This window comes from Strigops habroptila, chromosome 1, assembly GCF_004027225.2.
Source record: "Strigops habroptila isolate Jane chromosome 1, bStrHab1.2.pri, whole genome shotgun sequence".
Taxonomy (NCBI): domain Eukaryota; kingdom Metazoa; phylum Chordata; class Aves; order Psittaciformes; family Psittacidae; genus Strigops; species Strigops habroptila.
This window is the reverse complement of record NC_044277.2, coordinates 109,750,073-109,777,168: the sequence shown is the minus strand read 5'-3', so window position 1 is coordinate 109,777,168 and position 27,096 is coordinate 109,750,073.

Here is a 27,096-nt window from a genome sequence, read left to right as displayed (position 1 = left end):
TTTGAATATGCCTCATGACTAAAGGAAAATGGAAGTAGAAAGTTCTTTAGATTAACAAGAATACACTATACCTGTAAGTCAACATTTAAACTTGATCTCAAAAGGCAAAACATATAAAATCAGTCTGTTTGGTGTATTCAAAGATGTTGGCCTTCTGGCCTCCCCTATATTTGTGGACATCATTTGAGGTAAATAATGAAATTAGCTAGGGTTGTTTTGGGGTGTGGTTTTGTGTTTGTGGTGTTTTTTGGTGGTGGTGTGTGTGTGTGGTGCATGTGTGGGGTTTTTTGGTTTGGTGGTTTTTTGTTTTTTTGGTTTTTTTTTTTTTTTTGTTGATTCTTGAGGAGACAAAAAAGAAAAAAGTTCTAGGTGAGAAATCAAATAGACACAAGAGACTAGCAAGTTCTATACTTTCATACCCTTTAGCTGGGATTTGCCTTCTCTAGGACCTTCTTTTGGCAAGAGGAGAGCTAACAAAGTCCAAAGCACTCAATTTTGCAGTGAAGTTTTACAAAATCCTTTTATTTTTCTGGACAAAGTCTGAGGGAATCTTATCTTGAAATCTTAATCTTAGTGAATCTGCGCTGATTCTAAATTTTGGGGAACAAGGAGTTTTTTATTTTGTTTTCTTCTTCTTGCCTTGCATTCAAAAAAGGGGTAAATTAAACTTTAAAGGTTCAAATTAAGCTCTCTTCCTTTTCTAATACGAAATGATTGCATTTAAGATTTTCCATACCACTATAACAAAAGGTAAAGTCATACCTCTGTTCTTTTTTTCTTTTTCTTTCCCCCACTTTGAGCCCTTCCTATAAATACAAGATTTTTTTTGAAACTCAGCAGTGATTCCATCTTAACACTTCCTTGTTCTAAGCAAGATGTGCCAATTAGGGAATCTTTAGAAAGTGCCTCTATGTCAATTCTCCAGACCCTAAGCATTAATGAATTTTAAACTCTTCCTGTTGTGCTTATCAAACATGTAGTTAATTTATTTACATTCCAATGATAGTCTTCCTATAGAAGGACATGTGGAAGTTATTGAGTATTTTAGTGTATTTACTCATCCATAGTCTGAATCATAGAATTAAATTATTTGAAGAGCTTCTTTAAAAGAAAGGCATTTTTGGAACTGCATAGAATCTTGTGAGAAATAACATTTTTAATCTGTTCTCTGTTCAATAACAAACTTTTTCTTAATTTCTGTAAAACTAAGAAAGAAGAATTGCAGAATGGTTAAAAGTACTCTTCAAAAGACTTAAAAGGAAAGGGGGGAGTTAGTTGTTTTTTTTTTTTTTTAAAAGCTTTAAAATAAAATTTAAAGAAATAAAAATCCACCACCAAACTCACTTATTTTTCTGTGAAATAAAATTATTTTCTAATTAGCATTGGTAATATGATCCTTTACAGCAGTGGGTACTAAACTGCTCCCAGTGAGACACTGCTTTTGTTAGACTAGTGACTGATTTTGGTAGACTAATACTAGACCCCTCCCCCCACCCCCCCCACCCCCCCCTTAAAAAAAAAAAATGTATGGGACTCCTGAGCCTTTTACAAGCAAAGTTGGGCAACTTCTCTGCTCCCTGGAAGGGTGATGTTTTCCCTCTGTTCTCTAAAAGTCTTAGAGTAGTTATCCCTCAAGGAGCTATAATATATTCTCTCTTGACTTGTGTAGCATGGGAAGTTTTCCTTAGCCATGGAAAACAAAAATTATTCCCTTTTCGCCCATAGCTCTGCATCAGCTGTTCTTCTTGGCTTATTCCAAGGTTTTGCTTTCAAAGCAATTTAGACTAGAAACCTTAAAACTTTGCACAGTAGTTAAACCAAAGTTTGTGTTAATCCTAATTTACCTTTTCAAGTGCATGGAAAGAATTTATTCCATACAGGGCTGCATAACCAGTACATCCTAATGCTCACTTGTAACACAGCTTTTATCCTCTCACTTAAGCGCTGCTAAACTACACCCTATAATGTAACAGTATTTTTTTTTTTTTTTGTTTCCTTCCACTGTGTTGAGGAATTGAGGCATAGAAGTTGAGTGATGTACTAAGGAGACTTGGAGGACAACTGATGGCTTTCAGCAACCTGGTCTAGTGGAAGGTGACCCTGCCCACGGCAGGGGGGTTGGAACGGCATGATTTTTAAGGTCCCTTCAACCCAAACCATGCTATGATTCTACAAATTGTTTAATCAAGTGTATATATTCTATTCAAAGCACAGGTCAAGGAAGCATGGATTTTTTTTATTTTTTTTGTACTACTTCTTCCTTGGTATCCCATCTACCAAATGATTTCAAGGCAAACTTCCTCTTCTACATCTAATTTTTTGATGCTTTACATACATCAGTACTATAGTGATGAAGCTGGAGTACTACTGCTGACTGTATGAGTGGGAGGGGAAAAAAAGACAACAAATGACAGCCATTAACTGAATGCAACAGCAGTTTTCTGAAATCCTATGAGTCACTAGTAGTTGCCCTGTGAAATATCTTCAAAACTTTCATTTCTGGAGTTGCTTTGGTGGTTGAACCATTCTATTTGAATGAGATGCTTAATTACATTACCACACTTATAATTTCTTACTTGAAGAACAGACTTCCCTTTGCCTTTGTGTTGTCAAGCAAGGTACAGTTTGTCCAGAGGAGGAAGGAATGGGCCATGCATATTGACCCTTATTATTGCCACAGTGTGAGAAGGCAATGAATGTTGGTTGTGCTTTTTTTGGTGTGTTGTTTTTTTTAGGTTTTTTTTTTTTTCTCTCCACCATAGAAAAAATTGTGTCAAAAGGAATGACTGTGTACCTTACATTATGTAGGATACAGGATTTCATTCTGCTTCCCAGTCTTCCCTAAAGGAAAAGAATGAATGACAGGACATGGAGCCTCTTCAAAAGATGCCATGCCAAAAAATCTTGATGCTGAAACCCTTTCCTAGGCTCATCCACGGGTCATCACAATCCCTAGGAACCACTATGAGTTACTGGGACTGGGAGTTCTTTATTGTGATTGCAAGAGAACTTGAATGTGCAGCAGAAGTTCATCAATGTCTGTAAGACCAGCGATATCACCTCTGCGCTTACCTTGCTACTTCGGTTGGTTAGTTGCCTGGGGAGACAATGAGCTCAAATCAGGATTACAGACAGAAACACTAGGAAAGCAAAAGCAAACTAATGCACACTGAGGAGAAGGAACATTAGTTCTTACAGAAAGTGGGGAAACAGAAAAGATGGCTTTTCTTCATGGTGTAAAAAATTTTGCAGTCAAGATGATTGCTTTCTGGTTTGGGGCACTTTAAAAAGAAAGGGGTGAAAGAGTGGGCAAATCTAGGGGAAGACAGATCAATGGAAATCTTACTGTCTCCGCATGGGCTCCAGGAGACTGATTGTGTGGTATGTCATAGGTAATGCAGGTCAGCCAAGGTCAGGCTGCAGGAGAGACCAGGGACATGGGGCATCAAAACAGCAGCTTCCATACAGCATCTTATCACCAGAAATTGACAGAGTCCAGAGTTGAATACATAACACATGTTGGTTCAGTTCAACAAACCAAAATGTTTTGTCTGAACAGAGATAATTTTCTTGCCCTTGAAGTATCAGCACGCTTTGATGGAAATTGCATTTTCATTTTAGAATAATTTTGAAAGAAAATTCCTTGCCAAGTCAAATACTATATATATTTGAGCAGGAAATCACTTTCTTAAAAATATTTTTAACTTTTTTAATAGTCTGTTATAACGTCCTTGGCAGCATGTGGCATGTTATTATATGATTTAGATTACAACTGTAAAAATGACAACTCTGCTTGTCACGAGGTAAAGTTGTAGAGGGTGATATACAATCTGAGGTAGTCACCTTAGAAGTCTAGTTGATATAATCAATGTTATTGGTACTGTTGAGAAGATGACTAAAATCAGTTGGATGCTCATACCCTATTTGCCCCCTTAATATGAAAAGGTTTGTAAATTGATTTATTCTACTTAGTAGTGGAAGGATGTGATATTTAATTTGATGAAAATTCTTTTTTCTTAATTAAGATTCCTTTATGCTCCAAAATGTTCAAAGTCTTGACAGGTCAAAATCTGATATACCAAAGCAGTTTTCACACCATACTACTATGCCACCAAAATAAAACCAGTCGTTGGCACCTGCAGCTACCCTGTGGTTTCCTGGGTGTCAGTTGCATACTTTGTTCCATGTGGTGCATGATTAAAAGCCTGTTCTAGCTCTCCCAGGGGGTTAAATGGCCGGTTGGCACTGACTGCTGAAAGCGTTCATGTGTAGTGCTACAAAGTTGGAAGCCAAGCCCTAATTTTATTAGGGATCCTCACAGTGTGCAGCCCTTGATACTGTATGTGTTAAAGTGCTGGGTCTGCAGTACCCACTCCTCTGCCTTGGGATAAAGTGCTTCCAAACAGCCCCTTCATTGCCTTCAGTGAGAGTTGCCATAGCTTCATACTGCTGTGTGATTTTCTTTTTTTTTTTTTTTTATAGTGTTTATATGTGTCTGTATGTTTAGCTTAGGATTTTACTGAAAGAAGATATATCGATAGAAAGCATTCATAACCATAGCATCTGCTGTTCATCCATATATGCATGTATATGCATGCACAAAATGATCAGTACTGTATTACTCGGGTACAGTAGAGATTTACTTTTTTTTTTCTTTTTAAATGTCATCCACAAGCAGAAATGTAACAGATTCTATTATGAAATGCCTTTAGGTTTACAGTATTCAAGTTATGCTATAGCAAAAGGAAGAAATAATTGAGGCTTGCTGGACATTTTGTGCCTAATTCGTCTTTCTTAAACCTTCCTTATTGCTCAGGTAACCACAGAGTACTTGCTGTCACAGCTGTTTCTCATGCATGATGTAATTGTTTTATTAAACATTATTTGTTTGCATAAATTGGGTTCCGTTATTACTATGGATGCTCATTAAATCATTGCCCTGTGATACTCTGATGCTGGGAATTTCAAAAGTTCATAACACTGATTTAACTCTGCAGTAGTGACCTAAATGGTAAAGGCTCCCATTTGCTCCTTTTCCATGTTTATAAACAGTTTCTAACACTGTGTGTAGACAAAGATAGTTACACTAAGGACAAGCATAATCAGCTAGTACAGTCTTAAAAAAAGAAATAATTTTATTATTTTTTTAGACATGATGGGGAGGTGTGACTGGATATTTATAAAAAACACATAGGTTAAAAATTGAGCAAAATGTAAATTTTAAGTAGAGTACAATATTCCTGCAAAGCTCATCATTTGTTTATTTTCTTGAATACTGACCAAATGCGATTTGGCCACAACTACTTTGAGCATTTTTAAGATGGCTGGTGGTGTCTAGAATCGTGCTAATTAAAATACGCCACTTTCAAATGACATTCAATTGCTCATTGTACAGAAATCCTAATACCATGCTACCACACTGTCAGGGTTTGACAGGCACAGTATTTATAGGCTGTGAAGAAGAAAATGGGCCCAGGACATAGCAAATAATGCTATCTGTGGCCTTCTCTTAATGCTTCTGGACTACAAAATAGTCACATGAGCTTGCTTGAAATGCATTAGCATGGTTAGCATGCTTGTTAGTCAGCATTAAGGAGGCTGTCATGTGAATCTAATTTTGTTGAAATTGTATGAAAATATCTATTTCTCTGTCAAGAGCGAACTTCAAAAATCTGTCAGAGGAAATAGATGAGGAAACACTATAATGTATACAAAGTAAGTGTAAAAAGGCAGATCGTGACCTTTTACTCATCTGTTTTTTTTTTTCAAAGTGTGAGCAAAGGTTACCCAGTGGCATTCACAAGCAGTTAGAAATATTTTTTCACACAGATCATGGTTTCCTTGTGGAAATTATTGCTGCAGCCAGTGGTGGTTTGTGAGAGGGATTATAGAAAACATTGCATGTATTTATGGATAGTGAAAATACCTACATGATTAAATGTATCTGGGGAAATATTTCCGTATCATTCAGACAACAAATCAAATTATGCTGATAACTTCTCTTGTGGATGGGTTATGCCATATCTGCAATGGATGGATGGCTTGTATCTTATTCTCTTAAGCTTTCTGCTCCTTTTCAAACTATAACACACCTCCCTCTCTGTCTGACAGCAATAGTGAAATACACTTAAAATTTGTAAGGTTTGCTCTTCAACCTGCTCCTATGAACTCCTTCTTTTACCACTAATAAGTGAACATGCTTCCGAGTACCGCTGGTCTGGGAGATGTTGTAGCTGTTGTTCCCAACCCATGAAGGAATTTTCTCAGAGAAGGCATGAATTTATTAATGCTGAGGGGCAATGTCCTTCACTGACTCTGTGATGTTGTCACTTGGCTCTTCTGGCTTCAGGGTGGTATGAAACTGCATTGAGGGGTCTCAGCTGCAAAAATGGCAAGACCAGAGCCTCTCTCACCTGCCACTCACAGGTATAGGATGAGCTAAGACCTGAGTCTCAGGTTTTGACAATGCTGTGTCCTTCCTTGCTGTGTATTTCTTAGCAAGATGGTTCTAGAGAGCCACAGCTAGAGAAACAAAAATTTGATTTTAATGACTTATAAAACAAGTTCATTAAGCAGTTTTCCATCTTTTGAGATTTATATTCTGATTTCTGGTCTAACTTTTTTTAATACACTGATTTTCCTCCCCCTCCCTAGTGGCTTTTCGTTCACAAACAAAAAATCTTTGTGCTCATCATCTGTCAACTGACATAAGATATCTTGTTTATTCAAATTGGTGTACTGACAAGATTCAATCTATTGTACTACCATCATATTCCATCTGACCTACTAAGGACCTTTCATAATGTAGTGCAGCACATGCTGAATGTCAAACCATCACAGAACTACACGTGCAAGGAAAGATGCTTTATAATCTTGGAAAACTTAAAAAAACATGGCAGGCACTAAGCTGATGCCGCAGTGCTGAATGGGATATACAAGTGAAGAAAAGCCTTGAAAGGACCTATAGGCTTGTTGCTCATTATGAACCTGTTTTATGTAACTGCAGATTCTGACTGTTAGGTCTCTAGCCCTGGAAGGGTGAGGTGAGACTGATATACTGAACCAGCTACTTTCCAGATGACTCTCCAATTAATGAAACTTACAAGTCCAGTCAGATACCTGGGTTTTTCACAGATGCATAGAGAAAAATAGTTGTCCTAAGCACCTAAAAATGTTGTGGAAAGCTACTCAGAAAACACGTACACAGCCTCAGTGAGATGCTGAGAAGCAAAATAGAGCCATGAAGTCTTGCAGACTAATTTCTGCTAAGAATCTGCCTCAGTACTAGAAAATTTTGCTTAATCAAATAAGAACTCTCAAGGAAAAATAGCTTAAGCCAAGATCCATAGCACTGCTGAAATGAGAGCATACTGATAAAGTGATGTTGCATTTCCTAGTGGGTTCAGATGAATAACCAGTCAATCAATCATGCCTGGGTGTTTTCTAAATTTGTAACGTATCTGACTTGAGTTCTTTACCCATAGAATACAATTTTCTATTTCTCTGTCTAGTTCAATAACAGCTTATGTGATAGACACACATTCTGCTTGGATAAAATGAAGGGGGAGAGTTGCAGGAAGACATTTGAAACCAATTTCTAATGAAAAGTAGCAAGTAAGGCTATTCTGGTTGATTGCAGAGTGACAGCTTTGTCAAAGAATTAATGTCTGATAGTTAAAGGACACACTAGGAACCTTATGCTCTTGAGTCTGCACTGACCTATTTTATAGTCTTGGATGAATCGTTTCTCTTTGGCTTTATTGTCATTCAGCAAGCTAACCCTAGAAACGCAGGAATATAAACCTTTAATTTTGGTGCATTTGGATTTTTAATGGTTTGGGCTAGTTTACTTTTTTGTGGGGATGCATACTAGTATTGCATACTCTTATTGGAAAAAAATATTCAGCTTTATTTTTTTATTTTTTTTTTTTTTATTTTTTTTTTTTTTTAGAAACTGGAGGGGGAAAAAGGAGCGAAAAAAAGAGTATTGAGGGCATTTGTCCAAAGATTTTCTTTGCTTAGGATATGGTATTCATTAGTTGCTCCTTGACAACTTGGTCTCTATTATGAGTTTTGTTTTCCATGATACCTCATCACTCTTCAACTGTCTCTACTCCTTTGGTTTGCACACTATGACTGGGCATATGACAACTATAGCTTGTTGGTAACTATACTGTCTAAAGTGTGTCTCCCCTTACAGTCTGCCTGAATTCTGGTCTCTTTGCAGACTGGATAAGGCCTTTTGTGTTCTTTCAATGCATTTCTTGTTTTGCCTATGGGGTCCAGCAGTTGCAATTCCGTATATTTTTAATTCTTTTCCTGAAAACACTTTCCAGTCTATTTTGATGCTACGTCTTATTTATTGGGTGTATTAAGCTAATGCAGAAAACCAAATATGTCTTCTCTCATGTCAGTAGAATGACCAGTCTAACATTTTCAAGTATTCAAAGGTTGTCTGAAGCAGCTGATCTTATCTTGGAGGGTTGAAAGCAGATAGTATTTCCCCTAATCTTCCTTTTTGTTTTACTGGAGCTCTGTCTTGTAAACCTCTCTGGACTGTCTATGATCCAGGAATACTGTGTGGCAGAATATTACACACACAAAGTTGCAAATAGTACTGGCAGCTTCTGCTTGCTTTTTAATCTTTGCTGGAGCCTATCTCAAATAAGACCACTAAAACCAAATGAGTCATTTACTAATTCAGGTTAAGAGAAGGATCTGGTTTCAGAAAACTCAGACACCTTCGTAACCAAAAAGGTATGATATGATTCCACCCAACCAAAGTAAACACGTTCCACCCAACACTTTTTTTTTTTTCCCCTCCATGTTGTGGATTTTTTGAGTTTTTTGAGTTGTGAACTATGTGCCATTGTTTCTCTTCAATATTGGTCTCAGAAGACTCAGCTTTTTATCAATCAAAAACCATGTGATATCTAGCTCTCTAAAATTGGGTGGTCATATATTTTTTTTTTTTTCCCCTCCATGGCATGAAGTATTCTACATCCTTTTATTCTGGGCTGGTTAAAATCTGCCCCTTTCTTAAGCATTCTGTTTTGCCTGTACTCCTCCACAGAGGTATTTCACCAGCTTATCTCCTTTTATTATTGTTTAAGGGGAGAAAGTGTTTCCAGTTGCCAGTTGATAAAATAAGAAGTGAATGGCAGCAACCTACAATTTTATGAAAGAATCTGGTTTTTAAATTTAAATGTAACTGACGTCACTTATCTTCGTACAGCTTCTGCCTATGTGGAAAAAAAAATCTCCCTTTTTATAACTGCTTGTCAGTTGAATAATAGAATGGGGGGAGCCAACTTGAAAGACATGGCTGATTGGTGCGATTGAAAAGGGCTTTACAATTAGAGTTCTGGCAGAACACAAAAAAGAAATTGTCTGGCCATGAAGAACGGAGCCTACTTTAGAATTCCCTTTTCTCAGCCAGATAGCATGCATCACTGTTCATGCATTCTCTTGACATTGAATAGAGGACTTCAGAACTACCACCCCAAATTATCCCTTACTGTTTGGTTCTATTTGTGATATTTGTTTGGGGGAGGAAAAAAAAAATCTCTATTACTGACTGTAATGGCATGTAGCTAAATTCCATTCCATTTATGCACTTAATCTCTTAAGCTTATTTCCCCTCTCCCCCTCTCCCCCCCTAGCCCCGATATTGCAACACACATTTGTACTTTGATTAACTCTTTTTAGATGATGGGAAAAAACAAGATTCTTCTCTTATGTTCATCTTCCCTCCCTTCCTTTTATTTTACTTCCTTTTTCCTTTTTTTTTTCTCTCCCCCTGCACCCCCCCCTTCCCCTCCCCCTCCACTCTTCCCAAACTTGTATGTGAACTGAGAGAGGAAGGAAGCCCTTGCAGGTGTGTTTTGGATTACAGCGATAGAACAATAGGGCAGCCTTCAATGAACTGCATACCTATTCACTGGAATTATTTGTTCCCTTGTCTCCAGAGTTATTTAATATTTGAAACAGTCGCCTACTACACAATGTATCTGGTGATGAGAATAGGCTTTCAATTCCATTTGAACTCTTCTATGCCGCACAATTAATGCACCAGATTTTATTTATTTATTCTTAAATGATGATTCATATGAGTGTTTCCAGATACAAAGGAATAACAGAATGCGTACAACAGTAATGTGTGTTTCCACTGCCTTGAAGACAGTAGTGGGAGAGGGAGGAAAGATGTTAGTAATGGCATGCATTTGACTCCTCCTTGCATGTAAAATCAATATGCTAAATATTTATTTTATATTTCCATAAATCTTGCAGATTTAAAAGCACCCCTGTCAAGGTAGCTTTCATCATTTTTACACTATATGTTTTTAAATTGCTGTTATATATAACAACTACTGAAAGCTTAACAGTGACACTTCTGACTGAAATACTTGCTGTTTGTAGTTACAGAGCTGCTCATTAGGGCTATTTTTATCTTTTCTTTTAAAGCAGTACAGGAGAGTGTGAAGCTCCCAAAATCTGGCAGTAGCTGTAGAAGGGGAAGGAAAGGGTCAGCCTTAGTTCTATTCTTCTTTTTTTGCCACTACCAAACCTATTTGATGCAGAAAATTCAAGTTCAAGGCAATGGTTTTATATATATAAATATATGTTTATATATTCAACAAAATCATGGATTTTCCTGGCAGAAATCAGTGTGTTTTATTAAAGGAAATGTTACAGATTTTATGAGCAACATCTTGATTTGGGGCAAGGGGAAACAAATATTCAAAGCTTTTCCCATGAGAGAGAGAATATATTGTTTTTAAGCTGCTCTCCTCATGAATTCTCATGACTTACTGCAGCCCTTTAAAAGAGTGTGAGATGGCTGGCATTGTTGGATATGTTCCCTGATCCTAACATTTCCTGTGCAGCAGGGATGCGAGAGAGGTGTACCAGTACTTGAATATTCAGATTATGCTATGAATCTTTTGTGGAAAACCTTTAAAGCTTTAGCATAATTTGACGACAAGTCTGCATTTTGAATTGTGACAAACAATAAGACAGATTCATCTTCAACAGTTTTGAATTGGGGACAACATGATTTATCTGACAAGAGCCTCATGGACGAAGGTATCTTATTATAGACATGTTTTAGCCTTGCCCCAGTGTCATGTTAAAAGCTTTCCCAATAAACATGGCTATACATGAATTAATAAAGGAGAAAAAAGTAGTTTGAAGTGCGAAGACAAAGGTGATACAAGTATTTGGTAGCAAACTTATTTTCACTTGCACTGTTGCCTCAAATCCTGGTGTGGCTTAACTGAGGTAACCTATTGGATCATCTGTTCTTGTACAGACCTTGGTGGTGTTTTTCTATCACAGTAGGTGAAGTCAGCCTAAGACCAACCTCTAGGCCAGCTAAAAGGATGTAACTTTAATTATCTGGTGGCAATGTTCTCTAATGCATCAGATTTATGTTGTTCAACCCAAAATAGTTCTGCACCAGACTTGCAAAAGTTTGTTCCTACGAGGTTTACTCTAAGGTCTGGATATCCACTCCTTACTTCCTTCCTCTTTCAAATCCAGGTCAGCCCAAAGTGACAGAAATGCAGGCAACTGGAATTGCTACCCACTTTGCAAACTCGGGCCTGAGTGTGTGATGAAGGACGATTGTGCTACCTGGCGTGAGCAAGGGAATTTTTCTTGGTGATATGTTACTCTCCCTGGTGCACAGCTGAGATTTTTGACTCACTTCAAATTCTGAGTGCTTCCTATTGCTCTCTGCACTGTCAGTAGTCTGCCTTCACCTTTTCAAGCACGTTTTCTTAATGCAACAGGCTTGTAAAAACGTTATCCCCCATGAAAGTGTAGAAACAAGTAGGTACAACAACAAATGAAAATCCAGAGGCAAGTCTAAATCTTCATTCAAACTCACTATGAAAATGACCTTTGCTCTGATCTGGAAGACCATGCCTCTTATCTGTAAATGGTATTTCTCTGAAGGACGAGGGTGCTGTTTAACTGTACAAGGGTTTTCACTTAACAGCACCACTTTTATGCTGGAGCTCATAGCAAATTTTAGTCCTTCTGCAAAGCTTTAAATCCTTTCCCTCCTAGGTAAATGTCTTCACAATTTAAGCTTTCCTTCTGAGAGCAGAAATAATTTTTTTTTCTGTTTGTTAATCAGAAATAGTATTTCAGAGACCTTGAGAGGTCAGCTAGTCCAATTTCTCCCCCACCTCAAGCTCAGCATTTGACAGTACTTTGAAACTTTTAAAAAATATCAAATAATGAAGATACTGTAGCTTTCTTAGAAAACCTGTTTATCAAAATATTCTTAAAATGATAAAGCCTTTACCTTTTGTTAGGTGCTGGTGAGGAATGGGAGTATAAAATAGGCTGCAGCGAAGATGGTCTTTCTTCCACTTGCAAGTGTTTTGTGTCTACCTTAGCTGAGGAGCTGTTTCCATTTCCATCCTTGGAAAATGAATGAAGAAATTGTGTCAACAGTCAAATTAATTTTGCTATATTTATGAATAGAGACTTAAGATTTGGAGCAACACCATTTTTTTGTGTGTATACAAATAAACCCACTTTGTTACCATAATGCAAACAACTATTAAGTATTGTCATAATCAAAGGAATTGAGATTTTTATTTTCTCTGAACTGATTTATCCTTCTCAGTTCCAGGCACAGAGCAGTTTATAGTAAATAGTTTAGGCTATTTATGTATCCTCCAAGTTCTGATCTTCTCTTCACAGATTCCTCTTTAACATCTTTGGGAAAGTTGTAGCGTTTTTTTCTATCATCACACAGAGAACAGGTCAGAAAACTAATCCTATGAACATTAAGAGAAAGGGAAGGAAAGAATAGAGGCTCTTCCTAATTATTTTAATTTCTTACTAAAACCACCTCTCAACTCTGTTTATGTTTAATACAAATGTTAAATCTGGGTGGATTAATACTGATTATAGTCTGAACTGTTTAAGGAATCTCGACCCAGAGTAGAACTTTCTGTCATTAATTTGAAATACTTCCACTTGTGTCAGCACTATTTAAGAGGAATCAATGAAGGTTTCTGAAGAAAAAGCTTCGTCATCTGCTCCCAAATGGACTAAATTAATTAAACTGTTAGAGCCAAATCTATGACATATTTTATATATTGTTAATTTTTATGTATTTGCTGCCGACATTGATCGGATTGAGAAGATGAGCTTTTCTAATAGGACAAAAAGAGGACTTGGGGTGTTTGTGTTGTTTTTTGGTGTTTTGGGGTATTTTTTTTAGTGTTAATTTTAAATTAATGACAAGGAGGTAAACAGTAGAACTGTCCTAGCTGAGCATGCCAAGACCTTCACACCTTCAGAAAAAAAAGTGGGAGAAGTTATTTTTTTAATATTATTATTTAATCCATCAGTTTCCAAATGCACAACCTGTGGAAGACAGGTCTTTCAAGAAGTATGTTAGTATGTTGAGAAATCAAACCTCTTTTTGACTAGAAATGTGTTCACACACACAGCTTTTCCTCCTACAAAGGACTGTAAGCAACAAAAGTGTATGGGAGAGAAGGAACTGATAATCCTGCAAGTGTCACAGCTAACAGAGAGGAAAAATATCTATTAGCTTAAGCTAACCTGCATTGTAAAGCTTTAGGGAGATACACAAATGCTAATCTTAACCCAGTACGTTAATTTCCCTAGGTTCCTTTCCATAGTAAGTAGAGAGAAGGTTAGATTGGACTGGTGCCTGAAGGAGTTCAGGTCAGTCTCTTTCTCTGAAACCTATTTCTCACATCAGCAGTGCAGGTGCCTCTGGAAGCGGTGGTGTCACAGGCTTCAACTCGTCTTCAGGAATACACCCCATGGATTTCCTTGCAGGACTGAACTATCCTGCAGCTCATCAAGGCTTAGGCAAAAAGAGTAAAGCCACGTTTTCATCCAATATCTTATGTGAAAAGCAACATTTCCTTCGGTATCTGATGACTGGATCTCTACAAACATGGTCTCCACATTGCAGCTGCACAGTGGGAAAGTGTGAAACAAAGACCTCCCACATTGGCTTTGCCCGAAGCTCCTCAGGTGGACCCCTCATTCTTACTGCTCTGATAGCAGTGGGGAAGGCTCTTGGGTGATGGTGACCCTCTCCCTGCCCTTGCCATACCTGGGCATCCTCAGGTGCAGGGCCAAGCTGGCTGCCCTTGTGCAATTCAGCCAGCAATTTATCTACACTCTTACGCAGGTGTTGGAGTACAAGTGGAAAGAGGGAGCAGACTCTGGTTGAATAAACAACAACAAGCATTTCCATTATTCCAGCAAAATCATTATCTGTTTCTAGGTTATAGGAATAGGCAACTGTTTGTCAGGCACCCAAAAGCATATGCCTAAATCCCCATGTCTGTACAGAGTGGGATCTTGTTTTGTGACTCAGATACTTAGGCAATGCAAACAAATAAAAAAGTTGAATGATGATTAATAATTTAATATATAAAATACTTTAGATCTTATTTACAGTAAAGACTGGGTTTAATAAAGATGCCTTGAGTTGCGCAAAGGTGTAGTGTAACTGAAAGACTTATAGCCTGTAAAATTTTCTTGATGTACTTTCTGAAAATGTTTTGGGTTTTTTGTGGGGTGTTTTTTTTTTTACTTCTCTCTTTTTTTTCTTTTCTCCACCCCGCCCCCCCCTCCCTCCCCCCGGAAAAAAATATTTGCAGCCTTGGAATGTCTTGCCAAAGATAACAAGAAAGAAGAAAAGAAATAAAATTAAAAAGAATGTAAATGTCCACTTTAATTATTTCCATATCTTTCAACTAGATAGGTTTGCACAGTTAATTGCAAAAATGATTAAGACAAATGCTATTAGTCACCATTTAAATCCTTTTTAGAATAGGGGAAATGTTGATAACCAGAATAAGCTTATCCCAGGCCAATGCATTTTACCAATAATAGATTTACTGACTAGAAGGTAAATGAGGGACCAAAAAAACTGAAGAGCTGTTAGAAAGTTGCAGTTGGAGCAGGTCTTCCAACACTCAGAAGGAATAGGACAGTCAGAGGAATGTGGGTTGAAGGTTCCTGTGTTTTGATCTTCTCTTTTTACAGAGAATGAATTGTATCTGGAATAAAAGTTTAGTAATTTCCTAATATTGTGTTAATTTTCACTGTTGAAACTTGTATTAACAAAGTGATGGCATCAGTGCAGGCATCCGAGTAGAGAGTAAAAGGAAATATATTAGCTTTCAGTATAGAGAGGACTGAAGAACTATTGTTCCTCATCCAGATTCGATATTACCCATGACATGAAACCCTCAGTGCTCATGTTGGCATTCAGTTAGTTTCCTTTTGTGGCTTGGAGTACAGTGAGGGTCAGTCTAGGTGATTTTACACACACAAAATATCAAGGTGTTTGGGGACATATTATTACTGGTATTGAAGCTGTGGTTGGTATCATAGTAGGTAGGCCCTACTTTTCTGAAAAGTTCCATGTGCTGCTCTTCTGGAGTGTGCTTCCAGATCTTTTTAGTTGTAAAGTCCTTTCTGAGAGCAGCAGATTGTCCAAAACTTCTCTTAGCATCTGGCCTGAGTGAGCAAATGTCAGAGTAACACCAGTAATAGTGGCTCCCCAAAGTTTAGTTTTTTTACTATTTCTGTGTCTGTTTCTTTTGCTGTTTTCTCTTTTTATACTATGAATGGGTTGGTATCTATCCAGAAAATGTCTTTAAAATTTTTTTCAGTCTTGCCAGCTGTAATTTGATCATGTTGATTTTCTCCCTAAGGCCAATTGTAAATTGAATTATAGCAAGAGAATAGACATTTGTCATGTTGTAAATACAGTAGGAACCTGGTTAGGTTTTTGATTTTGTGGGGTTTTTGTTTGGGTGGGTTTTTTTTTGTTTCTTTTTTTTTTTTCTGGTTGCTTTCACAGGTTGAACATTCAGTTGGAGATATTCAGTGCTGTAAAAATTAACTTAAATGAGCCTATCAGCTGTGCAGGCTTTAAGTTGGCTGACTACCAAGAGGTTCATGCCTCACAAAACACTGAAAGAATCAGTGGATCGAAGACTGATATAAAGATTAAAATTGAGTGCTTGTATGGCTGATATGGAATAACATGTAGATATTACTTTCCCTTCTTTTAGCCTTTATGTACTAAGACTAGGTTGTTTTTTTAATTAATGTTTATGGCTTTTGTCATTCTCTAAGTAGATCAATAACATCATGCAGCTTTTAACATTATTTCTGGGAAAGCTGCTGACACTTTCAGGACATTCTGAGGGAGGAGTTTGTGTGTGACCAGGTTGTTTGTCCATTCAGTGTGAAGCCAGAGGGATGAAAAACAAGCCAAACTTGACATTTTTGGAGACTATTGTGTTGTTTGTCTCGTAGAGAAAATGAGGTTGACATTTTAAAGCATGCAATGAATGGTATGTAAGTAATGCTGTGCCACTGATTTACTGTGCAATCAGCCGAAGTGATCTGTTTGATTTTGCAAGCAGTGATTTCTGGAGATGTGGGCAAGGCATGACAAAATGTTCTCACAAGCTAATAGGCTTGTGTAGATGGATTAAAAATATTAGGAAATATTCTGTAGGAAATATTAACTATCTTTCTTCCTCAGTCCTTCGGCTGCCAACTTAGGAAAAGCATGATTAAGTGTGAGAAAACTTCTTTATATATTCCTGCTTGTGCACCTAATGCCCTTCCCTAGGAAGGAAGGTGGAAGGTAGCTAACACTGCTGAAACAGCCAGCAGAGTGCCAGCCTGAGCTGTGGGCTTGTTCACGATTGAATGCATCTCCTTTATGCAGTAAGAATACAGACTTAAACAAGTTACAGCACCCAGTACCTAAGAAATGCTAACAACATCCACCAGTGGCTAATCTAGATTAATGCCCTTCCACCCCTATAGAAGCTTCTTACGGAAAATTTTGGCTTTGTGTGTGAGGGGAAGGGATACGGAAATAACGCTTTTCACTGTTTCCTCCTCATATACAATTGTACTCATGAGAATTTGCCATAGGTTTTGCTACTAAAGTTACTTTTGCTGGACATCTGTGATGTTTGCATTTCTGCTTCTTTCTAATTTTTCTCCCATTTGTCCTGGCATGGTGTTTATCTTGAATGGAAGAAAGAGAAAGACATAAAAACTGCACCATTCTTGCCAATTAGAATACACCTCTATCGCAGCACTTTCACTTGACCTCTGGAAAACAGCATATTTCCCCTGGCAAATCCACTGTTGGTGGCATTTCTAGGCCTGTGACTGTGTGTTTTTGTGAGCCCTCACTTCCAGAAGTGATTCTCCTTGAAGGTTATACAGGAGCTGCTGCAAGAAGTGGTCATCCCCTCACCCCTTGCAACTGCAGCCTGAATTCACGATTCTGTGTTTTGCTCCAGACCATGCAATTTAGCAGCATAACTGTTCATTATCACTCCATGAGTCGCTAACACATCTGAGATTTTAAATCTGTGTTAAAATACTTGTGGCCTGGATATTGGGGTTTTTGGTGTATTAAAATGTGGCGTGTTAGGAAACATTATCATGAGCTTCTTGCCGCCAACCAGAGCCTTGTTAGTAAGTGTGAATGTGTTTGGATTTCCACCTGCATGCCCAAGGAATCTTAATTAAGGAGTATGCTACTAGCCCCTATAGGGGGCTACATTTATTTCTCTTAAATATATTCCAGAAAAATCTAGTAGGCTTATAAAGATTACCATGCCATTAAATCATAATAGTAGAACACAGTTTTTACTGAACCAGAAAACAGGCAAATGAACACAGGCAGAGAGATGACAGCCTGCTGTGAAACCAATGGTTACAAATTGGTTTCCTCTAGTCACAGTTGCCTTTAACTGCTTTAGATTCTCTCAGCTTTTCATTAAGGATCTCCATGTGCCCTTTTAAAGAAGAAAGAGCATGACCTCTTTATTTTTGGAAATGCAGGTACAATGTGCATAATATCAACTTGAGATTGGTAAATTGGTAGATTGTTATTTAATGCCTTTTAGGGGGCCAGTTTCTCTACAGGACTAGGTGGGTTTCCAACAGCATATGAATAAACCACACAGTACAGTTATTTTTGTGGTATTTATGCAACTTGTGATTAGGGCTGATGGAACAGAATTTTAAGTATTTTATAAGCTTTTGTTTGTTTTGTGGTTCTTCCTGGGTTTTTGGTTGTGGGTGTTTTGGGGTTTTTTTTCAGATAGGAACATTCCCAAGAAATACCTATTTTAATTAAAAAAATTTTAGGGTGTTTTTCTCTTGGGTTGTCAATATACTCAGACTATTCAGTTTTCTTATGTTTTGCATATGTTTGAAGTTTTGGTTCATTGCTTTATTTTCAAAATCATCTATTTTGCTTTTGTTCTTTTCCATAGAAGAAAAACTACTTCCTGATGAATCCCAAGTACTCGCTTTTTTCAATAGGAATCTAATGCCATATTTAAAGGTATTTCCCATAAAAATAATCATTGATGCTCAGTGCTGCATAAGACTTGGATCTGGTCCAAGTATTGTTCAGTGCTCTTCAAAGAAGTGGTAATGGGAAGAATTTTCAGCGAGGACAGCATTGCTACAAAAAGCAAGTAATCCTGCATTTCTGGAAATAGCTGTTACTCAGATTTTTCCAAAACTCGGAGGTTAATTTTTGATTAAACATCCACAGACTTAATAGCTTACCTAAATAAGCTTATCCTGATGTTACAGAAATTAGACAGTAATACTCAGAATCTTTCATCCTTAGCAGGATTTATGGTATGGAAATTGCTGAACACTTGATAGTGTGCTAGTTTCTGACCTGGGGTTCAGAAGTACAACAGAATTACAAAGATATATGATAATACAGGACAATAGTTTAATTTCTGAGGTTGTCTGAGGAGCTATAAAGTTAATATCTCAACTCTTCTTCCAGCACCTACTAACCTGGAAGATCAAAGGGGTTCACGCAGTCCTGAAAAATAAGGAATTGCCTAACAGTTAGGGACATCATTCGCCAAATTATCTCTATGGGGAGAATATGGCTTAAAGAGATAACATATGTGATAGATCATACACAGTTACAGTTCCTAGACTGGGCGATTAGGCAAGACCTGAGCTAAGCACAGAGCTCACAGCACTCTCAGCTACAGGGGTGACCTACTTTCTGTGGACTGATTCAACTCCTGGAATTCAATATTCTTCATGAACAGAATTAATGTAGAATTAGAAATATTTTGAGCCAGGACTCCAGCTTATATATGTATATCAGGATAGATCTACTAAAGGAAGCAGCAGTTTGAATCTGACTTTGTATCTTCATCTTGGCACCTGGTGTTCTGAAACTGTGTTGAAGTTAATAAGTAATCCTTTGTGTGAAGTTTCACTCACATTGATTTCAAGGTGTCTTGGATCCCAGCCAGATCAATCAGCCCTATACAGAAAGGAAACTCAATTCTAGAGTGCAGGGATGGAGTCACCACCTTGAGAGCTTGTGCAAAAGCACAAATAAATTGATCTTTGTTTGAGTGTATGTTTGCCTGGACTTAACACTACTGTATTTTGAACTAACATCAGCAGCAGTTTACTGCAGCTGCTCTAGCTTGATAGAAACCCAGTACTCTCATTGAGATTTTATAGTAGAGCTGTTCTAGAGATCTTAATGCTTCCCTGTATTAAAGTCCTTGTTATCTCTGTTAACTTTTATTTACCCCACATGTCTTAATGCCCTCCACTGGGCTAGCAGCGCAAAGGACATTTGGAGTCCACAATGCGCTTTTGTAGGCTTGCCTGGTAGAAACGTCAGGGCAAATCTTCAAAAAGCAATGTTCAAAAGAAAGGCTGTTAAAGAAGCCTGAGAAATGCAAATCCTATTTAAATAAGGAAATGATGTTCTTCAGTGATCTCAATAAGACCAGCTTGAGCAAGCCAGGAATGCAAATGAAATCAAAAGACTTACAGTCTGGATTGACTGGCAATAATACTGTATGTGTCGTGGAGAAACTGTAAATTATAATGAACCAGAATAGCTCAAAGTTTTGATGTGAAAGGGACCAGCAGGATGTGATTTGGTTGAGGATACCATTGGTTCTGGGCTGCTGAGATTATTTGAGAAACTACCCATCCTGCCAGAAAGGTTTGTGAGTACAAGAAAAGCAAAGTCAGAAAGGAAAAAAAATCCCTGACACTTACACTTCTGTAGCTACTGCATAAACAATTCATTATACCATCATTTTTTGTTGTTGTTGTTGTGGTTTTTGTTGGTTTTCTTTTAAATATCTGCCTGTCTCATTCAGAATAGGCCTTTGAGGGCTGCTGCTGTATTTATCCAGGCTACAGGGCCAGATGCATGAATTCCAACTCCCTCATCAAGAGTGTATAAAACTCTGAATGAGAATGGGAGGAACCAACCAAATAATGTGGGCAGATCTGGAATTTATCCTAATTTGCTACATACCCTCGCCTAATTGACGAAGAAAGAATGGCAGAAGATCAATTGGTACAAGAGGGTACAAGTGAGATGGCTGAGTATCTTTGAGGCAGTTTCTGCATTAATACAAACATCAACAACTACAATTCCTACTGTCTATTATCTTTCATTGCTTATCTATTATAGTTGTACCCATTTCTGAATCAAAGACTTCATTGTGCTAGGCTGTATACCAGTAGACATAAAAGAAGCAGTTCCTATGCAGACATTTGATTTCCTGAAACATACACTATACACAACATTTGAGCAAAACAGCCACCAATAGTTTTAATATACAAGGGCTAAAGGCTTGTTTCATTTGTAATAGAAGTGTTGTTACATGCAATTATGTGGGTAAAATCATCGGCATACAGTAATTGGAAAAGACAGCATATTAAGTCATATTTCACTACTCAGTTTGTAGCCATTTGTGATAATGTAATGTACTCCAAGAAGTGTACTGGTCTAGTTTTGGGAGGGGAAAATTGTATCAGAAAAACAATCTTGGTAGTTACGTTTTCATAATGTTTTGGTAGCTCTGATCAAATTAAAGCTTCTGTTGTTTTAGTATCATTCTTATACAAACACTTTTGCAGTAAATGTGAAAGCTACTAAATATGTTTGTTTCTTTTTCCTAATTAATGCCTGGAAAAGAAAAACACCAAAAGATAATGAGATGCATTAGAATTTCAAAGGCTCAGTCTGTATAGTTAAATAATAAGTGAAATAACACATCACTTATGGCTATATCACTAATGGTTTTAAATTTTACTAGACTTCCAAACTTAAAAAAAAAAAAAAAAAAAAAAAAGTGTTAAGGTCCTGGAAATCTGAGAGTTTCATTGTCTGAGGAGCTGCCCATGTTTGTTGGTTTGATTGTGTACTCTGAACTGGAAGAATGCAGAAATATTCTGCACACTAATTTTAAAATACTTGGTGATAAATACGTTACTTTTTAACATGGCACAATGCAGTTATGCCTATTATGGAAGCATTCTGATTATTTTAAGTATCTTTAAAAAGATGTGTATCGATTTATTCTAGCAGTAAATCCTAGATTTACTTAGATCTTCACAAGATCACTTGTACAGCTTTCCAAGAGGAATGAGTATTAAACAGTTGATATCTCACACAGTGCCTGCGAAGACTAGAATAGCTTACCAGTGTACATCAAAGATTTATCCACCTTAAGCTCCAACAAGAGAAGTAGTTATCTTTTTTTTTCACACTTGCACATGCTATGCATACATAAATGAGTAATGTTGAGCTGAGATGAAGGGGAGGTGAGGCATATCTGATGCCAGCAAAGACAATATACAGATGAGAAAAAGCTATTTTGTAGCATCTAGATGCCGTTCTCACAGTTAACAAATGTAGGTGGAAGCATGTCTTAATTCGGGAATGCTTATTCGACTACTCTTTATCTGACTGTCTTCCTTAACTTAAATGTAAAAATGACTACATGGTTAGGTGACATCCTCCTTCAGATGGAAAGAGCATATTTTTTCTATAAATTAGTTTTATTATCTATTGCATTGTGCAGGGATTTAATTTAAACTCACAGCTAAAGTATATTTAAAGTGTTACCAAACACAACCATCTGTAAGGATATTTAATATAAATTGATGACAGATTAGTTCATGGATCACTGCTAAGCTTGAGTAAATGGGGGTCTTTCTCACTTTGGGAAAGGAATGCTGCTTGGAATAAGAGAAATACACTGCTGGCAACAGAGTAGGGCCCTTCTGCATTTTCATAGCAATTTCTTCATCCTGAAGATTTTTTCCAACCCTGTTATAAATGGCAAAATTCCAGCTGAGTTTACTGAGATGGGGCTGAGTCCCAAAGAGGGCTCACTTCCTGGACACTTTCAGAGCTGAGCTCATCATCTGAGGAGGTACATTTTTGATGAAGGCACCTGAATTACCCTCTTCTATGGAGGTTTTTTGTGTGCTTAGCTCTGAGTAAAAGGCTTTCAAGAGTGATTGTTTTTCAGGCTCAAGTTTGAGACCATGTACTGGCAGTGCCATTCTCGTTGTGCTGAGAGACAACAGAAGTTCCTGTTCTTGGTGTCTCTATGGGGCTATTAGAAAAATCAAGTATAAGTGAGCACTTGGCTGGTTTTCCCTCAGTTTCTCTGCATCAATTCTTCAGTAATTTTCTTTCAAAAACACATTGAGATATATGGTGTAAATGATGCACACAGAAGGATTTTATTTACTGAATTTGCCGTGAACTGTTTCATGGGCCATGCATTCAAATGCTTGGTTATGTGTTGGGCAGACAATGTTTCTGTACTATAAAACCTCAGAAATATACTAAAGCCTACCACTGCACATCGTATGGAAAAAAATTCCTGTTGATTGATAGCTGTATAACAGTAGGCAACAGCTACTGCTACAGTCTATTTTCAGATTTACAGCATTGTTGTTAGGCATTAGGTTAATGGAAGTCATGATATAGTGTCAGCCTGAGATTTGACACAGGACCAGACAAAGAAGATTCTTGGATACAGGCAGCATCAAAAAGCAGGGTGAGGGTGGAGGGGGAAGGACTATATTGTTTGTATGCATTTTAGAAATTACATTTTCATCCCTAGAAAAAGCTAATCTTTCAAAAGCAACCAAGCACAGTAGAAGACACAACCAGTCTCTCTAATGTAACAACAGTTTAATCAGAAAAAAATTTCCTAATACAATTATTTTATTCTATGTAACGTTAACTACTTTGTGTCAGCACTAGAACATTGATTATTAGCAGTGGCACGTATTGTATTATGCTTTTGCACATCATACTGATTTTTTAGGATAGCTGGGCATGAATCAGTTTCTGGAAGAGTTATTTGCTCTCCATCTACTAGAAATGGAGGTTAGCTATCAGCTTAGACGAGCACTGCTGAACTCATGTCATGACTTTGTGTAAGCCCCTTTCTCAAGGCTGTGGAAAAAAGCAGTCTTTGGACACAATTTGCTTTCACACAAAAATTCGGACTAAGGTCTGCACACATCAGAAAACATATTTTGATGTTTTAATACACAGAATGACACTGAAACTTTGGAATTTGCCAGGCTGCCAGTGGCAAATTTCACCTATATAATAAAAATCTGATTTGATTTAAGTCAACGAATGTTTTTGGTATTTCCCTCAATGCAAATTCTAAAAGATAGAAGGCACTGATCGCTAGTGATTGCTAATGACAGCAAGTGTTTGCGGCATCTCTATATAGCAAATTGTCACTCATTAGGTGGCCCTGGCAACTGACATGATTTAGGCCATCCCGACTTGCTGAAGTAAGCTACATTAGACTGAACTCCCTATATCACAGTAACCCATTAAGCTATATGCTCTATTGTGTTTGTCTTTCCATACCAAGGAAATAGGTTGAGTTAGTCTCTTTAGTAAAAATGTTTTAATTTATTTCTCCTCTTTCAGATAGTTTGCTTTACCACAACATTTATTTTTTAAAACAGATCTCCTCTTTACTGATCTTGGTCATCATTTTAGATATCTCAGTTAGTGAAAGAAGACTGAATCCTAAAAATCTGGAGTAAACTAAGCATCTGACTCAATATTATGCAGAGCACTGTGACGTTTACTGCTAATATAACATTTTGCTTATGAAGCTTGATTGCTGTTTTCTTTTGACACATCAAGATTTACATAACATTTTGAGGAAAACAAATAAACAAAACCAAAAAAACCCAAAAATGTGTTTCCTTAAATGCTGTCTTCATTGAAATTGCAGAGAGAAGAAAAAGAAAATAATGATTCTTATAAAAAAATATTCTTAATAGAAGTTACAGAGTGGAGACAGTTTATGGCCACCTGCCATTTCTAATGTAGAACATCTACTTCACACACATGGACTCTACTTTGAAGTTAAACATACAGCTTTTAATAGGGTCACAGTTATCTTTACACAGTTATGGTTTTGCTGGTGGATTTTCCATTAGCAGTTTATGAGTGTCTCAGATATATTTACCTTAATTTATTGCTAAGTATTTCTGGCAAATAATTTCTTATATATAGGTGGGTCATGGGCTTTTTTGTTGACAACATTCAATAGCGGAAATAGAAAAGGAAAGTTATGTTGCATTGTTTCCCTTGTTGAATGATGGGTTACAAGGTATTTTCTGTGGTCTTTCGATAAGTAAGTGTAACTGCCAGAATGGTTACATTTATGAGTTGAAAACTAGCAGTTACTAGTGATATTTGCTTAAAAGCTACCCTTTTACCTCTCCTTCCAGGAAAAACTGCATGCTAAAATATTTGTAGAGCACAAACGTAATGAAGAAACTCAAATATAGCAGAAATACACTGATTATTTTAATGCCTCATGGCAATGTAAGTACATGACTAACAGTAAGACATATCACAACACCCCCCCCCAAAAAAAACTAAACCCAAACATACAGTATCTTTTTCATCTGAATATTAAAAGAAAAAACTCCAATTATACTGTGAGCTTTTCAAAGACACTATACCAACCAAACCATAAAAGCTATTTTCTTTTGTCATACACAGTATCATAAAAGGAGAAAGCAACTAAAACCCTGTGCTCAAACATCTTACTTTGTCTTTGTTATGCAGTCTGTGTCCAAGACCATCCAGCCTCAAGATCACAGCAATTAATGATACTTGCTTATTCCTGTGATTTCCTGCTGATAATTGTGGCGCTCTCAAAAATAAATAATACCATTCAGCAGGATTTTAATTGAACTGGCTGCAATACAGAGCTGGAAGAAACTCTCAAGGGAAGCAGGATAGGCCAGAAGCTCTTGCACCAAGTCTCTGCACAGCCATAATAAAACCCTTCTGTATAACAATACAACTGATCTTTCATAGAGAAACCTGCTTTCCCATTATGTTTTTAGCAGCCTGTGCTTTTTTCACTTAGCAAACCTTGTCTCTCCCCACTTCATTTCCTTCTCTTCATTCACCATCCCTCATGCCTCTCACTTGGCTTTCACCTTTCAGATTCACAGCAGCATTTGCAGATGTGCCCTTCACATATCAGATTGTGTTCATTATGGGAAGTAACCTTCCAGCATTCTCCTGAGTGTGACTGCAGAAATGCAGAAATTCATTACAAAAAACGAAAAACCCAAGTGTGAAAATAATGTTCTTTTTTCCTGCCTTGTTTTGTTGTTTGGGTTTGGTTTATTTTTTCTTTTTCTCTCGTTCCATTTTTAACTAGCAATTGGATTGTGTGTTTGAAACAAAGTAACTTCAAGGAAGAAAAATACAGACACTCTTAATAATGTTTCATTTAGTCTAACTTGACTTTTTTGAAAAAGGTTTATGCTACATGGTACATGAAAACAAATCCTATTCAAATGAGGACCAAAAAAACCCAAACCCACCACATTAAAAATTCACTTTCAGCTATCGCTAAGTCAGATAGTTTAGTCTTGATATCTTGGCACCTTTCTGCTCATTTATATTCCACACTCCCCCACTCAACACCCATTGTAATTGCCAGTATCTTTTTTCTTGTCAGGGGAGAAGGTTCATTTGTAACATCCTCACACAAGAGAGGAGCAAGCAGAATATTAGAGCATGAGCCTGCATGTCTACATTGAAATCAGAGGCATACTGCAATGTTTTGACTATGTGTGTTTTATAGAGTGCATTTGAAGCAGTTCAGCAGGAGCATACTGATCATCATGATGACCCATAAATAACAGCAAGCATTAGGTTTTCCTTGTTAAAAAGGTTACCACATATAGCAAGGAGAGCATCTCATGTGCTGAGTGGCCTGGATTACCCTGTGTAGTGATCTAAAGCAGAATGAGAACATGTAGAAAGGTTTATATGCTGATGGCATGTTGTTGTCATAACTGTAGATCTGAATTTTGCTCTGCTCAGGGAAAATGTACAAGATGCGTAATTACTCATTACCCATTCGCCTCTGGAGCACTTGAAGTTTCTTCCCTCAGCTGTCAATGCCCTGCTAACCACTCCTGTCCTACGCTAGGCTTGATGGAACATCTTTTTTGAATATGTATCACTTAAATCCAAGAAAAAGCAGACAGCTGAGTTTAGACCTTCATATGTTTTATGCACAGATAAGAGATGAACAAGTGTAACTGAGAGATAGTCTACATACAGATTTGCACAGTTCTGTTTAAAAAAAATACACAGGCCTACATGGACATTCTTTTTTTCTGTTAAAAGTACCTTTTTCTGCAGTTTAAATGTAGCTGCAATCAAGTGATACTTGGGCAGACGAGAATATGAGCTTGCTGCATAATGTCTTGCACTGGTTTGCCTAAATATGTTGATATCTCAAATTAAACCCGTATAACTGTGAATATAGGCAAGCTCCAAAACTGATGCTAGAGCTAAGTAAACTGAAATGTTGAAGTGTTCCAGTATCCAGATTAAAATTAGTTATATCATTTACACCTGTCAATTTAAGGAAACAAATTAAACTGATATAATTTCAGCTTAAATCAGAATGAGAGTTTCCACACATGGTTTTACAGTGAATTAATTAAAGGTCTGTCTACATGGGAAATTTGACCAGAATAGCTTTCTCCTAAGAATGTGTCTCTTTGTGGATGCTCCTATTCCAGCAATGCCTGTTTGGTTTTGTTTTTCCCTTGTTCGGTTTAATGCGCTCTTTAAGGCGATCTGTGCTTCAGGTTATTTGGAAATACCTTATTTAAAAAAAAAATAAAAAAAAAAGGAAA